This window comes from Mus musculus, chromosome 9 (genome assembly GCF_000001635.26).
Source record: "Mus musculus strain C57BL/6J chromosome 9, GRCm38.p6 C57BL/6J".
Taxonomy (NCBI): Eukaryota; Metazoa; Chordata; class Mammalia; order Rodentia; family Muridae; genus Mus; species Mus musculus.
The window spans coordinates 61,810,178-61,827,933 of record NC_000075.6 but is presented as its reverse complement, the minus strand read 5'-3'; the positions used below and the strand labels follow the sequence as shown (position 1 = coordinate 61,827,933).

Here is a 17,756-nt window from a genome sequence, read left to right as displayed (position 1 = left end):
TCGGTGTCTCATCTCTTCCATCTCTCTCTCTACCCGCAGAGTGAGTCAGAATGAGAGAAGCAATGGATGGGAGTTTCCAGTTCTTGTGAATCTGGAAATTATGACCCTATCTGGGAAAGATGTGAGACCCATTTGGAGTGGCATGGATTCTCTCTGGCTGGTGGGGATTCTGTTTTCCCTGGAGGCTTTCCTGCAGAGAGTAGGAACCAAAGGGCTCTGTGTTGCTATGCTATGGCAGCAAACACCTCTCTTTCAGGACTGGGCAGATAGGAACTCTAGCTGAAGGCAGTATCGACCAGGCAGGAGAATGGACAGATTATTGCAACTGTCTCTCTGGGCCTCAGTTTCCCTACCTACAGAGCAGGGCTTCCAATATTATAATCACAGAGGTATCCCACGCATCATATGGGATGATGGATTCAAAGGCAGTGTGAAGACAAGCAAGCAGAAAGTGGGATGTGGAGGAAATTCTCCTTGTCTGTTCATTCACTCCCACATTCCCTTGACAGAGAGTGACAAAGCATCCCCCAGGGGCTGTGGCCATACTGTGCTAAGTGTTCAGAGTAGAGCAGTAGACAGGCTTTATAATAAGAGCTTATCTTTGACTGTCTTATCCCTACCTCACTTTCGGCAGGGTCAGCAGGTATCAGCACCCTCTTGGGAGGATGCCACCTGAACTGAGGTTAGCCTCTGGGATGCTTGGGATTTCCCCTTCTGTTTTTTGGGGGGAGGGGTGCAGAGGCAGCCTCCCCTGTTATCTGGCAGTAATGATGCACAAGCTAATGTCACTCTCGGTCCTAAGAAGTGCAGTTAGGGGCATAGAGCAACTGTGGCAGACTGTCAACAGAACAGACCCTGTTTATGGATATGAAGGACCTGGGTTAATCACAGTGGATGAACTAACTTTTGATGAGATCCAGCTCTCCTCATCTGTGACATAAGACTCACTGCTTGCCAGTGTGCCCAGAGAAGACAAAGTGGGTATGATGTGTGGGCATTTCTTCCCGTTGTCCCTACAGCTTCAGGCTGGGTCTGACTGAGCTGGTGAGGTCCAGTAGGTGAGCTAGCTGCCTTAGCCCTCCACCTCCCTCTGTGACTGGCTTCTAGGCTAGACCCTAAGGCTTCCAGTGTTTCCAAACAGTGCCACGAGCTGGAACCAGGAAGGGTGTCTTGTTCTAGGCTTAGCTGTAGGGCAGCACCAGTGGGAAAAGGGTGGAGCCTAGGAGCCAGCTGGTGTTTTTATTCCTTTTAGGGATTTGGCTAGTTTCCTCACTAACTGCCAATCCCCAGCCCATCATGGTGGCTGTGGTGGGCTCCTGTGGCTCTGAGCCGGTCTGGGGAGAGGAAACTAGCGTTGCTCTAGATACCACAGGAAGACTAACTCTCCTGCCCTTCTCTCTGGGGGTTTCATCATCAACCAAGGAACATGAACACATCAGGCAGTGACAAACTAAGCAAGCAAAGGGAAGAGGTAAGTTCCAGAAACTTCTGGGCTCTGACCCTTGGACATTCTCCTGCACGCTGCTTCAGCTGTTTTTTTTTTTTTTTTTTCATCTGCTCTGCCTTGGCCTCTGTAGTTTTCAGGGGAATTCTGGGAAGGTTAGCTACTTTCCTGAAACATGAGGCTGACAGAAATAACCCCAGGGAAGAGTTTATTTTGGCTCCAGTTTCTAGAAGCAAGTCCTAGCGGTGCCACATAGCTCAGTGGGACAGAAAGCAGAGTGGTCAGGCCAGAACCAGAGTGGACATCACCTTCAAGGCAGCTCTCCAGACATCTAGTCCTTACCACGAAAGCTTCCACACCTCCTCCACTCAGTGCCACCAATGGGGACCAACTATTTAGATATATGCAACTGTAGGGGACATTTCACATTAAAGCTATGACAATGAGCTGAAAAGCCTCTGCCTTACCCTGGGCCCTTTGTCCCTTCATAGTCACCTGGTTGTTTACCTATCTGCTGGACTGTGGGCTCTCTGAAGGGAGGGAGGACTGTGTGTCTCTGCTGCCTGTGACCTCAAGGCTACTTTAAGCCCGGCTCAGAGGAGGGGCACAGAGAGCCTTAGCTGCAGGCTGAGGACTGTCCTTAATTGTCACTGGCTCTCAGCTCTCTGGTTTCAGCATCTCCCACATTGTATCTGTGGTGTCCATTTGCCATCCAGAGGCATGTATATGTATGTGTATGTGTATGTGTATGTGTATGTGTATGTGTATGTGTATGTGTATGTGTATGTGTATGTGTATGTGTATGTATATGTATATGTATATGTATATATATATATCCCTAGCTCATCCTCTTTCAGATTGGAATGAGGATGCTTAGCCTAGGGAGACGGGCAGATTCTCTTTTTCTGTCATAGTACATGGAAGTAGAACCCAGAGAATTCTGGATCTCTGACTTGCAAGCATCGGGGGAGTGGGGTGGACAGGGGAGGAAGCCTGGTGACTGGTTCTAGTCTGATAGAGCACGGGGTGGGGGGGCGGTCAATGATTATTCCATTGGAGGCCCTGGAGTGATCTCAATAGCTCTGGGCACTATAGTGATCTGGAGGAGCAGGGTGGGCACTGTTCAAGTGCAGGGTCCCCACACAGATATATCCCACTGTCTCCCAGCAGGCATCTCTGTAGAGGTTCAACTTTGAGAAACAAAGGATCTAGGCCAGTGGTTCTCAACCTATGGGTCTTGACCCCTTAGGGGTAGAATGACCCTTTGACAGGAGTCACTTAAGACTCAGAAAATACAGATATTTACGATTCATAACAGGAGCAACTGTTACTGTTATGAAGTAGCAACAAAAGTCGTTTTATGGCTGGGGTCCCCACAGCGTGAAGAGCTGTGTTAAAGGGGCAGGGCATTAGGAAGGTTGAGAGCCGCTGCACTGGCTTCACAGATTGAACTTGGCAAGTTTAACGGCTCATAAATGATTTCAGGGTCCATTTCCTGCTGCCGTTTGTAAATTGGCTGAGGTCATACAATTCTCGAAGCTTAAGGTTTCTGGTGTGTGTGTGTGTGTGTGTGTGTGTGTGTGTGTGTGTGTGTGCATGTGTGCGTGTTCATGTGCATGTGTGAATGAGGAGAATGGCTAACCTGAAAATAGAAACTTGGGGTTGCTAAAAGCGATTAGCTGTATTTGGTTATATTGGGTGGAAAAACTTGTCTGTGGCATTAGCAAACTGAGGGATCCACAAAACTCTTGAGACCAATTCTTTGGAAATATTTTAGGGAACTATATACATAATACAAGACCCCTCAAAACAACTAAAATATCCTTTAATAGGAATATGTATACCATAGACACTATAATGATGCTATATATTAAAAATAATTACTAATGATAATATGTGCTAATGTATTGTGTTTTGTTATAGCTGTTGGAAAAGCATAATTTAATAAGTAAAAAATACAGAGCGCAGAGGTGTTTCAGTGTAAATTCACTTATGTAGGTTTTTTGAAATGCCTGGGCTATAGCTCAGTTGGTGCAGTGCTTGCCCAGCAGAACAAAGCCTTGGGTTCCATCGTTGCTTCAAAAACTGTGCTTGGTGGCACATATCTGTCAACCCAGTATTCAGGAAGTGGAGTCAGGAAGATCAGAAGTCAAAGTCATATTTGAACTGTATAGTTAGTTTAAGGCTGTTCCACATGAGCCCCTGGGTGTGGGAGAAGGTTGAGGGCCTCAAGGGTGGGCCATGTATGACCTGTTGACTCTACTTGTCAGATGGGGTAGGAGGAGAGTGGTCTTTCACTTCTAAGCCTCAGCTTTTCGCACATGTTTGCAGTGATGGAGACCCCAACATAGCCCCTGATTAGAGTTCCTGATGTTACACTGTAGGACTCCGATAGCTGATTGGGGGTGGGCAGGAGCCTTCAGGGGCCAAGGTACCATCTCCAAACCTCTCAGGCTTCCTGGCCTCTGCTCCTGCTGCTTCAGTCCAGAGATCTTTTGAGGGAGGCAGCAGGAGAGGCCTGCTTCCCTGGAGCGCCCCTGTCTTCCAGGCTCTGCACACTCTATTGACTGCCGAATTGCCTTCCAGGAGTGAGGCCTAGACACCCCAAATCAATTTGCTAAAAGCCAATTTCCCAAATGATCAATTCATTGAATGACTAATTTGCCATGGGTTGAGGGTTCGTTTTTTTTTTTTTTTTTTCCATTGCAGTTTCCCGGCAACTGTGCACAGAAGTTCTGGCAGCCAGATTCTACATGAGTGCCGTTCTACATTCCGTATTTCACAGTACAAGGGCAAGTGCGCCCCACCCCCAGGCTGCCTGGCTCTGCCTTACTTGGCTTGTGAGGAGAGGTTCCTTTCAAAGCACTTTCTGTCTTCTGTGTTTCCTTACAGGTTTGACCCCATGTTGGCCTTTGGATATCAACAATGATTGTAGGTTAATGATTGGGTGGAGGCACAAGCCCATCAAGACCATGCATGGGGTCAATAGAAGGAATGAAAAAGATACATCTTGAATAGCTGAGTTTATGATCTAGGCCATATACATACATACATATACACATACATATATAATTGTTTGAGATAAGCTATGTATATATATGCATATGTGCATGTGTATGTATATGTTACATGTATATTTTGTATACATGCATGTGTATAGGTATAAGTATAGTATAGGTATAGATGTGGTGGTTTGAATGAAAATGGCCCCCAAAGGCTCATATACTTGAATGCTTGGTCCACCCTTGGTGGAACTGTTTGGGAAGGATTAGAAGGCATGGCCTTCCTTGTTGAAGGATGTGTGTCACTGGAGTTGAGCTTTGAGGTTCAAAAACTTGTGCCATTCCCAGTTAGTTCTCTCTCTTTGCTCTTGCTTGTGGATTGGCTATAACTCTCAGTTACTGCTCCATTGTCATACCTGCCTGTTGCCATGGTGATCATGGGCTTTAGCTTTCTGGAACCATGAACCTTCAAATTAAATGGTTTCCTTCCTGAGTTGCCTCCATCATAGTTTTGTCACATAAATAGAAAAGTAACTAGGATAATACATATATGGTTTCATTTGCATGTATATAAATATGCATGCATATACCTTTTTTGAGATAAGGTCTAATGTCTCTCAGGCTAGCCTCAAACTTAATGCATAGCTAAGAATGTCTTGAAGTTCTGATCCTCATGCCTCTGTCTCCTGAGTGCTGGGATTACAGGTGTATATTACCATGTGTGATGGTTTGTATATCCTTGGACCAGGGAGTGGCACCATCTGGAGGTGTGGCCTTGTTGGAATAGGCGTGACCTGGTTGGAATGGATGTGTCACTGTGGGTGTGGGTATAAGATCCTCACCCTAGTTGCCTGGAAGTCAGTCTTCCACTAGCAACTTTTGGATGAAGACATAGAACTCTTAGCTCCTCCTGTGCCATGCCTGCCTGGATACTGCCATGCTCCACCTTGATGATAATGGACTGAACCTCTGAACCTGTAAGCCAGCCCCAATTAAATGTTGTTTTTTATAAGACTTGCCTTGGTCATGGTGTCTGTTCACAGCAGTAAAACCCTAACTAAGACACCATGCCTATCTGTTTTTATGTGGTACTGGGAGGGGGTAGTTTCTATCCCAGGGCTTTGTGTGTTCTAGGCAATCACTCTAGAACTGAACTACATCTCCAGTCCTTCCTAGTCATATTCTTATTTATCACCATGTAAACTTAAGTTGTAATGGACACTGAAATACTGAACATTTCTAGTGAAAAATCTGTGTTAGCTAGCAGTCTGTTACTGTAACACAATACCCAGCACAGTCAACTTATTAGGAGAAAAAGTTTCTTTGGCTCATGGTTTCATAGGTTTCTTTGTACATTGGTAGGTTGGGTTGCATTGAGCCTGTGTTGAAATAGGATGTCATGTGAAGAGCACGTGTCAGAGCTTTCTGTTCATCACGCCATCCAGGAAAGAAAGAGGAGGAGACCAAGGTTCCACAAATCTCTTAGAATGTACTTACTCAGTGACTACTTTCCTTCCACTAGGTCTCACTCTCAAAGACTCTGCCACTTCCCAGTGGAGTGATAGACTGGGACCAAACCTTTGCCACAGGGGCCTTTGGGGGACATTTACACAAAGCACAGCAAGAGAAAACCTTTCGTTCAATTACCTACTAGGGTTTAGACTCTGAGGTTAGTTAGAGCCACCTCTAATGACTCACGGCCAGCTGAAGCCTTGCACTATGGAAAAAGATCAATTATTCTAGCCATTGATTTCCCTTTGTCTATTGTTTGTCGCTCTCTCTATGCCTTCATCTATAGCAGGCTGTTCAGGGAAGGTAGACACAGCTCACATGGTTTGGTGACGACATGCTGTTTGTCATTAGCTTTTCCAGTCTTTGTTATTCCCAACTATGTTTGTAGCTATCCTTCCAAGGTCACTTCACCACCGTCCTTGTCTCTTCATGGGGCCACTGTGGAATCTTGAACAGAAAACTGTGCAGATGAGTTTTGGGTAAGTTGGGTGTTTTTGTGTGTGTACATGTATGTGTGTGTGTGTGTGTGTGTGTGTGTGTGTGTATACTTACGTTTGGGTACACATAGAAAGGCTAGCCAGCTGTCTTCCTCTATTGCTCCCCACCTTATTTTTTGAGGCAGGGTCTCTCACTGAACCTGGAGCTTAGTGATTGAGCTAGGCTGGCTGCCCAGCAAGCCCCAGAATCCTCTTGACTCTGCTTCCACAGTGCTGAGATTACAGGATTGTGTTTCTGCCTGTTTGCTGGCTTGTTTGCTTAACGTGGGTTCTGAGGATTGAACCCAGGTCCCTCACACTTGTGTAGTGAGCACTTTGCTGACTGAGCCATCTCCCCAAGTTATATAATTGTACTGAGCCTCAGTATCATCTTCTGCAGGGTGTGGCTAAGGGACACCTACCCAATGTGCCTTCCATGGATGTGAAAGGAGACTCTGAGAGGGAGGATGTTGTAGTTCCTCAAATATGACTTGACTCTGCTCTAGGGGTTTATAAGAACACATTTCAACGTGTGTCTTTCTTTCCAAGAGCGGGCCTAAGCCGAGTTCTGGAGCAGGGACTTCCTTTGCAGAGGCAGATACTCCCCTCAGGTTCTCTACCTGCTAGTTCTTCCTGGCTGGAAGCCCTGCTTCTCCTCCAACCTCACTCCAGCCTCCTCTAACCTCTAGGACTCTAAGCTCTGACCACATGATTTCCAGACTTCTGGAATGTTCCACACTATCTACTGTCTCAGGACAAGCGGGTCCTACTTTTCTATCTCTTTGCTACAGACTATTTCTGGTCTCCACTAAAATATCATCCCCCCTCCCCCGCAAGCTTCCATGTCCTTCCCACAGGCAACCCCAACTCAAATCTGCAGAGATAATTCTATCCTTAAACTTACGTTTTTATCAATTTTGCTCACATGCACATAGGCATGCTCATGTCCCGCGGTGTGCGTGAGTCGAGTCAATTCTCCTGGGGATCGAACTCAGGTTGTCTGACTTAGGGTGAAGTGTCTTCATGTGCTGAGCTATCTTGCCAGTCCCCCACCCCCAAGTCAATTATAACAGTAATTAGCTTGTACTTGGTCAAGGTCTGCCCCTTTCCTGTCGTGGGATGATTCTGATGCAGAGGCCGTGGCTTGTCCTGTTTACTTTGGCACGTCAGCATTTAGCATCACACCCAGCACGCAGTGGGTTCCCAGCATTTTGCATCACGCCCAGCACACAGTGGGTTCTCAGGAGCCACCTATGAGTGAGTGAGGAATGGCTGATGGGAGCTGAGGGTCCACTTTGGTGCAGCAGTTACCTCTCTCCTTGGCTCGTTGGTTCATCCCTCAGTTCTGGTCTCTGCCTCTGCTCAAGGGGCTGCACTCAGTCAATCTGTAAACATCCTGCCAGGCTTACAGAGAGCAGCTTAAGTGAGGGAGTATAAGGTTTGTAAGTTCTTGAGTAGGAAGACAGCTCTAAAGCTGGGTAACTGATTGGGGGAGAGCAGAGGAAGTCCAGGCCTGTTCCACCTGCTGTCCTATGAGGGAGGACCTTGGCCATCCATCTGCACTCAGGGTTAGGGGTGGCTTAGGACCTGGTACCTTGGGTGAGCAAGGCCCTTTTTCTAGAGGTCTCCTCAGTCTAGGCCAACTCTAGCTAACTTTGGCCAGGGTGCCTCAGGGTTGGGCTTGGGCCCCTCCTGCCTGATGAGGCAACGGAGTGAGGGCAAACCGGCTGGCATGGGCTCAAGCTCTAATACCTCAACTTCTCACAGGATGCTGCTCTCTTTAGATCTCGTCTGAGCTCCTGCAGGAGGCAGCTGGCCATACTGCCTTGCCCTGCAGGCATGGGAGGCAGTTTTGGTCCCTTTCTCCCAAGTTTCTGCTGGACTGAATGGCCAGCATGTACACTAGCTGTTTGCCTCTCCCTTGGAAGTTGATTACAGGACCGGTGAATGCTGGGAATAGCAGCAAGCTGGTTCAGTGTGACTTTTGTAAGACAAGGGGCTGAGGCTAGAGGTAAACATGGATATCCTGACCTACCTGCCATACTCCTCAAGGCTGGGCTTCAGTCTAGAATGTTGAAAACCAGTGTCTTAAGCTATATCCATTCATCCATGTAGGAGTCTGTGTCAAACAGCTGACATCTGGGCCCCAAGGGTCTAGGAAGCAGGACAGAAGCCTGAGGCAAGAATGACAGAGAAAGTTATTCCCTCCTACCACACTGGCTGTGGCTTCTGATGAGCTGTGTGCATCTCAGGCTCTCTGTGGAATTCTAGCTCTGTTCTTGGATGCTACTGGCCAGGAGATCTGTGAGGACTCTACCAACAGTCTGTGGGTGGGAAAGTCATGTGGTTCTCAAAGTCATAGGTCACAGTCTTCCGGCTCACTACGACAGAATTTGTAGGTGGGGATGCTAAAGAAGTAATTAAATCAAGTGATGTCATCAAGACGGGGCCTGATCTAATGGGATTATAAGAAAGACATCAGCGATCAAACAATTCACTAATTCCTAATCTCTCTCAATCAACCAATCTGCTTTTCTCTCTCTCTCTCTCTCTCTCTCTCTCTCTCTCTCTCTCTCTCTCTCTCTCTCTCTCTCTCTCCATGAGTTCTTTATTGTGTGTGTTCAAGTATGATTGTATTGTGCATATGTGCACAGAGGTCAGTGGCCAGTTTCCAGTGTAATTCCTCGGATGCCATCTTTCCTGTAGTTTTGAGACAAAGTCTCTCACTGGCCTGGAGCTCACTACTGCAATAGGCTGGCTGCCCAGTGAACCCAGGAGATCCGCCTCTCTTTGCCTCCCCAGGGATGAGATTGGAAATGCGTGCCAAGAAGCCTGTGTTTGTGTGCACGTATGTGTGTACATGTGCGTGTGCATGCGTGTTTTCTGAGGATTGTACTCAGATCCTCGTCTTGATGCCACCTCACGTTCCAGCTCTCTCCATGTGTTCTTGCACAGAGGAACCCGAGGATGGAGAAAGAAGGCGGCCCTCTCTCTACAAGCCATCAACACAATGTGCTGGGACTTTGATCTTGGACTTTCAACCTCCAGAACTGTGAAGAAATCAACTTCTTTTGCTTAATCCACCCAACCTATGGTATTTTCTTGTAGCTGTTTTTGCTGTTTAAAGCAGAAAGCCTGGTTTATAAAGTCACTCTGTAATTGTAAGTGTATGTGCTGGCTTTTGTCAACTTGACACAAGCTGGAGTCTTTTGTGAAGAAGGAATCTCAATTAGGAAAATGCCCCCATCATATTGGCTCCTGGGCCAGACAGTGGGGCTTGTTCTTGATTAGTGATTGATGTGAGTGGGCCCAGCTCGCTGTGGACGATACCACCCCTAGCAAGTGGTCCTGGGAGCTATAAGGAAACAGGCTGAGCAGCTCAGGAGAAATAAGTCAACAAGAAGAGTCCTCCATGCCCTCTGCTTTAGTTCCTGCCTCCAGGTTCCTTCCATGATTTCCCTAAGTGATGGAGTTTGACCTGGGAGTTGTAAGCTTAATGACCACTTCTCTCCTGGGGTTGCTTTTGGGCATGGTGTTTTATCACAGCAGTAGAAATCCTGACTAAGACAGGGCGCCTGTCTTGGAGGTTGTCTTGGAGCAGGAGGCTCTTTACCAGGCAAAACTAGGAGAGAAGGCTACAGGGAGATTTGCTATGGTCACCTCCTGTGACCCTGGCTTCTCTTGGTCTCTTCCTGAGGGCTACCAGTCCCTAGCCTCCCTAGAACAGTCTGTCTGCTGGTGGGCCCATCTTAGTCCCGTCCTATATGAATGGCACCATTTCTAGATTCCTGATTAAAAGCTCACTGGGAAGAAATACACTAAGCAGAAATACTCTGTAAGATAGAAAGCCTGACATTTCCTCTCACATTTTATGGGGAGCTAATTGCTGACCTCAGCACCTTGGGGTCCAGTGTCTTCCTCTTCTGCATCCTAGAAATCTCATCTTTGTCAGGCTAATCAGTGGCCTTTGACAGGAGAGCAGTGTCCTAGCTTGACATTGCCGAGACAGTCACTTTATCCCAGGTACCAGCCTTAGGTGCATTGCCTATGCACCTAAGAAGGCATGACCTTCTGACCCAGCTCATTTCTTTCCATTGAATGGACCTGGCTCCCTTTTCCTCCCTGATGAAGAATAATGGGCTACCCTGTCCCCCACTATTCAATAGTCCTTCTTCCTTTTCTCCCCTCTGACCTACATGCAAGTGAAACTATTAGTATATAGAGAGGAATGGGATGGGATGGTGGGAGAGGTGACAGGCTGGGACAGGCAGGGTGTCCCTCCTGGAGAAGGAGACATTCCCAGATTGGGGCGTAAGGAAGGTAGGAGTCTTTGGACAAAGCCCGAGAAGACAGGAGAAGCTGTGGAGCTGGAAATGGGTGTGGGGACTCAGACGAAGCCCTGCACAGGCTGTTTGGTGGGGTGGATGTATGCCTGTGAAACCAGTTGGGAGGCCAAGGCCCAGGCACCCCCCCTCCCTGAAGAATGCGGTGGTCTCTTAGGCTGTGGTTGTCTTAGCTAAATAAAGCAGTCGCTGTGATTTTGAAACCACGATGGGCTTGTCCCTCTGTGATGGCAACTAATTATGGACTGTAATTGTCTAAACACAGGGAAGTGCTTTGACCTGAATAGTAATAATGAGACCAGGCTTCTCTGTTGCCTTCCCACAGCCAGCCACCAGCCATGGACACGTCTCCACACACCCCGCCCTGTTCCACAGGCCTGGCATGGACAGAGGTGAAGCCGAGGGCACTGTCCACTCCAGAACAGATTGGTCTTGTCTGCATGGGGATGGGCAGAACCACAGAGGAACCTCCCTCAGGGCAGTTGTGGGAAACACACCTGCACATGAAGGGCATCGGATGCAGGACAGCTCTTCTCCCTGTGGCTGAGCGGCTCAGCGATGGGGGCTTGATTTTACCCACGGATTTCTTATGGAATCCCACAGAACCATAGGTGGACACAACTTCAGAGTCTGCCACTGGTACCCACTCATCCACATCCACATGGTATGTTACCCCACCTCTGTATCTGTGACACCAGAATGACAAGCCGCTCACTGATGTGGTAATGCTGAGTGCTAGGGTGAGGGCTGGGACTCTGAGCTGGGCAATCTCTGAGCCCCATCCTGTGTCTCAGAACTGGCCATCCTCTTCTTCCTCCACCACCATCCAGCCCCACGTGGCTCGACTGAAGTCCCGGAGAAGCCTTTGGGGCTGCTCCCTGCCGCTGCCTCTGCCCCTGTAGGGAGAGCTGTTGGCCCAGAAGTGGGATGAACCGGGGTCACCAGGAGGCCAGGACTGGTGCCTGCTGCTGGCTGCATCTCACCCTGCAGATGTGACCTTTGACCCCTCCAGGAGGTTTGCTTTCGGGGCCTGACCCCTTCTTACCTTACAGTTTTCGAACGGTGTGCGTTTCCTGCCCGTCTTGTCCACCAGCCCTGGAAGAACAGGGCTGTGGAAAAGCTACTCTGGCCTTCCTGTGCCCCAACCTTGCCTGGCAGAGGCTCTCATGCATATTTTACAGGGTCTGAGTGCACAGTGCTCACTTTACAGCCAGAGGCTCCAAGAGGGTCCATCTTTCTGAAGTCAAGACCTGAAGACAGGTCTCCACCTCCTCCAGGTGTCTGCAGTCCCATTGAGCTGGCGCTGAATTTGTCCTCTGTCCCTCCAAGTCTTCCTGCCTCTCCGCTGAGGTACAGTCTGCAGGTCCTTTGTCCTTTGTCCCGTTCAGTGATGCTCCAAGCTGAGCCTGACTGCCACCTCTACCTAGTTGAATTCCCATGGGGATTGCTGGCACATATCATCTGGAACGGAAACCACACATTCCTCCTGCTACTGTGATCCACAATTCTCTCTCTCTCTCCCTTCCTTCCTTCCTTCCTTCCTTCCTTCCTTCCTTCCTTCCTTCCTTCCTTCCTCCCTCCCTCCCTCCCTCCCTCCCTCCCTCCCTTCCTTCCCTCCCCTCCTCCTCCTTCTTTTTCCTTTCTTTCCCTCCCTCCTTTCCTTCCATTTCGTGTTTTCTTTTTCTTTTTCTTTTTACAAAATCTGATTTAACAGAGATGCTATAGGTAGCACTGAAAAAATGTCAAAGCAGTTAGGAGATTGCTGGTGGGCCTGCTAGGACATTATAAAGGAGTCTTTTTTCCTGTTTGCAGTATGTATGTATGTATGTACAAGGGTTCTTTTTTTTTTGTCTCACTTCAAGCAGACTGTGATGGCTGGTGCACTAGCACCGACTTTGGGCTCCTATGTTAAGGTGTGCAGCAGAAGATCCAGCAAGCCTGGGCTTTGAGGGTCTCAGTGGCTCTGGTTCTAGCCCTGGGCTCTCTTCTTCCGGACTTGATTTCTGTCAGAGCTCAGCAGTCTTACTGCTGACCGCAGCCAGGCTCAGGCGTTCCATGCCTCCTAGCATACTGTGTGGCGATTAGATGTAGGGCTGTTCAGTATCTGTTTACTAGGGACCCTTACGGGGTCATTCAAGGAAAGAGAGGCTGTGATGGTGGCTTCAAATGACTGTATGAAACACTTTAGTGGCCAGGGTGCTTGGGACGACTTTCCATTCCCAGGGATAGAGCTCCTTAACATTATCCTCTAAAAATAGAATTTTAATTTTTCCAGTCTGCAAGTCTGATTGAACCCCTACCTGTAATTGTTCTACCCAGAACTGCTCCTTAGAATACACTAGGAACAGCACGCAAGAGGCCCAGGCTGTGCTCTCCTTTACCCACCCTCCAAGCACCGGCGCCTGGACTCATTTTCTCCCCCAGTGTGGCTGAGCATCTGCTGTGTGCTCTGTTTTATGTCCTTGAGAAGGCCAGAGTGCTGTGGGGAAAGCTGGTACCTGGGAAAGCAGTGGGAGGTGACTGGGGGTGTGGGTGATGGGTGGGTGGTAGCTGCACATCCTACTTGGCTCCTTGGGGCACCTGTGAGGTATCACCATGCAGCCATATGTGGCAGCCTCTAAAGGGATGCTGGGGAGAGTGTGGAAGAACAAAAAAGGCTCCTCTGGGCAGCGGTGTGTGTGCGTGCGGATGTGTGTGCATACATGTTTGTACAGGCCAGAGGGCAACCTGGGTGTCATTTCTCAGGTGCTAGTCACCTTGGTTTTTTGTTTTTTGTTTATTTTTGAGGAAGGGTCTCACTGGCCTGGTGTTTGCAGGCTGAGCTAGGCTTATGGGCCCTTGAGCCCCTGGGATTTACCTGTTTCCATATTCCCAGCCCTGAATTTGCAAGGTGTACCACCATACCCACTTTTGGGGTTCTGGGGACTGAGCTCAGGTTCTTGTGTGACAGTTTACTAACTAATCTATCTCTCCAACCCCTCCATTAGACTTAACTGGGTAGAGATTTGTATGGCGTTAGAGGCAATATGAGCATGGGAGTTGCTGCTTATATATGAGACATTAGCAAGAAAGATTAAACAGCCAATTCTAACCTTACATGTATGCTGGGGTCAAGTCTATATGATAATACCACTTGTGACAGGTAACACGGGGTGGGTGGAGAAGAGGATGGTGAGGATTAGAGAGTGTATAATTTGTTTGTGATGTAAAAACTTTCATCTCATCATATATAGTTACACAATCCCATCATTTCAGCAATAATTGTGCAGATGGAGATGGACGATCTCTCTGGAGAATTCCATTTGGATAGCCAGAGTGCAGGTGGGAAGCTCAGTGCTAACTGTCAACTTAACACAATCTAGAATCATCTGAGAACACAGTCATAATGAGGGATTATCTAGATCTAGTTTGTCTGATGGAGTGTCTCTTGATGTTGATTGAGATGAGGCCCCTCCCACTGTGGGTGGTACCATTCCCTAGGAAGGGGCAGTGTAGATCCTAGGTTGTATTAAAGTGGAGAAAGCACGCTGAGCACTGGCTTGCATGCATGCATTATCTGTTCTCTGTCTGTGGATGTAATTGTCTAGCTCCGTCACATTCCTGCTTCCTTGAATTCCCCACATGATGGACTATAACCTGAAACTAACTGTAAGTCAAATAAGACCTTTCTCCCTTAAATTGATTTTGTCATAGCAACAGGAAACAAAACAAAACTAAGAAACAAAACAGGACATGACTGATCCCTGTGGGCCTTCCTTGCCCAGGCCAGCAGCCAGACTCCTCCTCATTTCTTTTGGGAACTGGCTAGAAAATCACCCCCCCCTTTAATGGGACCGATTTTCTGATAATGCACCCCATCCCAAGATGGAAATTGGGTTTGTGTTGATGCCTTTTCTTTTACTTCTCAAAAGAGACAGGATTTCCTGTTATCTAGGCTGGCCTTGTACCTGCTATGTAGCTGAGGCTAACTTTGAATGTCTGATCTTCTGGCTAGCACTAGGGTTAGGATTACAGGTATGCACCATCATGCCAGATGTTGGGGATTGAACCCAGAGTTTCCCACATGCTAGGGCAGCACTCTATCCACTGAGCCACATCTCTGGCTCTGACACCTCCCTTACAGAGTGGGTTGTGTAGGGGTGACATCTGGCTGCATTTGGGCTGAAGGCATATCAGAATTACTCCTTGATGCTGCCAGAAAAAAAAGAAAAGGATGCTCATGCTTGCTCAGAAGTCTCTCAAAGCCTCCTTTTCCTTCCTTTACAAATGTTAAAAAGATTTATTTTCATTTTATTTATAATGTGCATGTGCTCACATGTATTTGTGTGTGTGTGTGTGTGTGTGTGTGTGTGTGTGAGTGTGTGTGAGTGCGCGCGCACGCAGAGGCCAAATGGGGTCTTGGGATTCCCTGGAGTAAGAGTTACAAATGGGTGTGGGCCACCTGATACGGGCATAGGAAACCAAACTCGGATAGTCTCCAGAAGCAATATGTGGTTTTAAATGCTGAGCCACCTCTCCAGTGCCCCAAAGCTTTATTTTCTTAATGTATCTATGCTGGGGTTGGGTTATAGTTTAATGAATGTTTGTGGAATGACTAATTATTGACCGATAGGCTAACAGCCCTCACTGAAGAAGGCTGAGCAAATAAACTGCTAAGTGGAACACGGTGTCTAGGTTACACAGTGCATTTACTAATGGACGGCCTCGGCTACTATTGTGTGAGACACCACAGCAAAGACAGCTTACTTGCTGGGCAGTGGTGGTGCACGCCTTTAATCCCAGCACTTGGGAGGCAGAGGCAGGCGGATTTCTGAGTTCGAGGCCAGCCTGGTCTACAAAGTGAGTTCCAGGACAGTCAGGGTGACACAGAGAAACCCTGTCTCAAAACAAAACAAAACAAAACAAAACAAAACAAAACAAAACAAAACAAAACAAAAAGACAGCTTACCTATGGAAGAGAGCTGACAGGGGATGAAGGCCCCAAATGAGATCCCAGCTATGTAAGAAGAGTGTGCAACACAGTATTGCTAAGCAAAATCTGGAAATAGGTGAAGTCCCACTAGATGTGTTGCTCCAAAACCATTAGTTTTTAAGAAACAGAATTGGTATAAACTTTGCTCAGCTTCTAATCCCTTTCTAGACAGGTCTTATGTAGCCTCGAACTCACTATGTAGCTGAGGATGACCTTGCACTTCTGATCTTCCTGCGTCTACATCCTGAGTCCCGGATTACAGGTGTATACCATCACGCCAGGTTTATGTGGTGCTGGGGATAGAATTCAGGACTTTAAGCATGCTACGCAAGTTCGCTACCAACTGAGCCATATTCCCAGCCTCTCTCTAAACTTAGCTTTATATTATTGTGACTTTGTTAGTTTAGTGAATCTCATTGCACTCAGAGGTGGGATGACAGCCAGTCTTGGAGAGATGCCCCATTAGAAGCCCTCATAGACACTAGGCCTGTCCCCTGACTCTCCTCTGGATCTCTAGCTAAGCTCATTTTGGTTTGTTCGGCTTTTTTCCTTTGCAGATTGGCTTTCTTTGTCCCACCTTCCCTAGGTCTAAAAGTATTCAGTTCAACCAGGACATGATACTTGGATGATGCTTTCGAGTTCCTAGAAAAAGAATCTGATTGGCCCCTGATTAACCAATGAGGTGCCTTTCCTCAGTTCAGGTCTGTGTCAGTCAATTTCTGTTGCTGTATTAATACCACAGGCCGTCGGCTTATGAAGAAGAGAGGTTGGCTTCCACTCTCAGCTTTGGAGGCTTCAATTCTGCTTCCTGCTTATCCTCTAAGCTTTGGGGGCCGTGCTGAGGTAGCATGCCATGGTAGGCAGGGCAGAGGACATCAGAACTATTTGTCACATGGTCAGGGTGCTGGGAAGGGAAAGTGGAAGGGGCAGAGCTCCACAATTCCCTTCAAGAGCGTGTATCCAAAGGACCTAAAGACCCCCAGATAGGCTGCACTTGTAAGAGATCGGCTCAGGACCCACAAGACCAAGTTCTCAGCACAAAAGAGATTTATTTGCCCCCAGAGAGACAGAAGGCAGGGATAAGGGACAGTAGCCAGGGGATGAGGGAGAAGAGGAAGGGAACAGGGGAAAGAGGACAGGGCTATTTGTCCCAGATTGCCTCTGGGTAGAGAGGAGACAGATGTGACACACAGGCATGTGGTGGTTTATAAAGGTAAAAGGGGAAACCCTGTGTTAGGATGAGGCATTTAATTTTGATTGGGCATGCTAAGTAGGTGAGCCAAAGGGGCTTTTGATTGCTGCATCTCAATACTTTGAGAGCTGGACCTTGGTAAACAGCCATAGAAGGAGGAAGAAGCCAAGTAAGGGAATAGACCATGGTGGCTAGCTTTAGGATTGTAATCTACTGTGATTTTTTTTTTTTTAGCAAGGCAGAGAGAATAAGGGAGAAGGGCAAGGCCTGCCAGAGTCATGTTTGCCAGACTGAGCTGGCCAGAGTCCCTTCAGCATTTCCTGAAGGTTCCACAACCTCTTCACGTATAACCCCAGGAGTAATCCCTTACCACATTGGCTTTGGCAGAATTCTCAAGGCTGAGTCAGAACAGCATCTCTGTTTCATCAGTTATAGCCAAGAATGGGTTGTGGCCAAAGGGACGATGTAGACGAGAGGGTGTTCCTCAGAGAAGAGAGCACTGACGAGGTGGGCATGTTTGCTACAGTGTCAGAAGATAAGGAACCCAGATGGCTTTGCCATTGGATGAAATAGTCACAGGCTCGCAGAAGATGCCCTCTCTGTATTTTTAACAAAAAAGAACTTCCCAAGCTTGGAGTCCAAGTTGTCACAGGGGCCTACGTGACAGCTGATTTGTAGTCCAGGTTGTCACAGGGGCCTACATAACAGCTGATTTGTGAGGCATTTCTCCCTCATTTACCAAGTCTTCAGAGAGAACAGTTAGTAAAATATGCTAATGGCCAATTTTTGCAAATGACCATTTTGGTGCTCCCAGA

General features: G+C 47.8%; 1 long non-coding RNA gene across 3 annotated transcripts in view; it reads left to right on the top strand.

The window, feature by feature from the left end:
* The first annotated feature begins 1,138 nt into the window (after positions 1–1,138).
* Gm34828 overlaps positions 1,139–17,756 on the top strand; it is a 76,409-nt gene continuing 59,791 nt past the window's right edge. The window contains exons 1-5 of one of the 3 annotated variants that reach the window (XR_379522.4): positions 1,139–1,471; positions 4,154–4,336; positions 6,347–6,437; positions 9,390–9,528; positions 11,103–12,330. This is a non-coding gene — a long non-coding RNA (predicted gene, 34828). Of the gene's footprint in view, positions 1,472–4,153; positions 4,337–5,524; positions 6,438–9,389; positions 9,529–11,102; positions 12,331–17,756 lie in introns of those variants that run through there. The other 2 variants (XR_001779197.1, XR_001779196.1) reach the window with 2 other exon arrangements.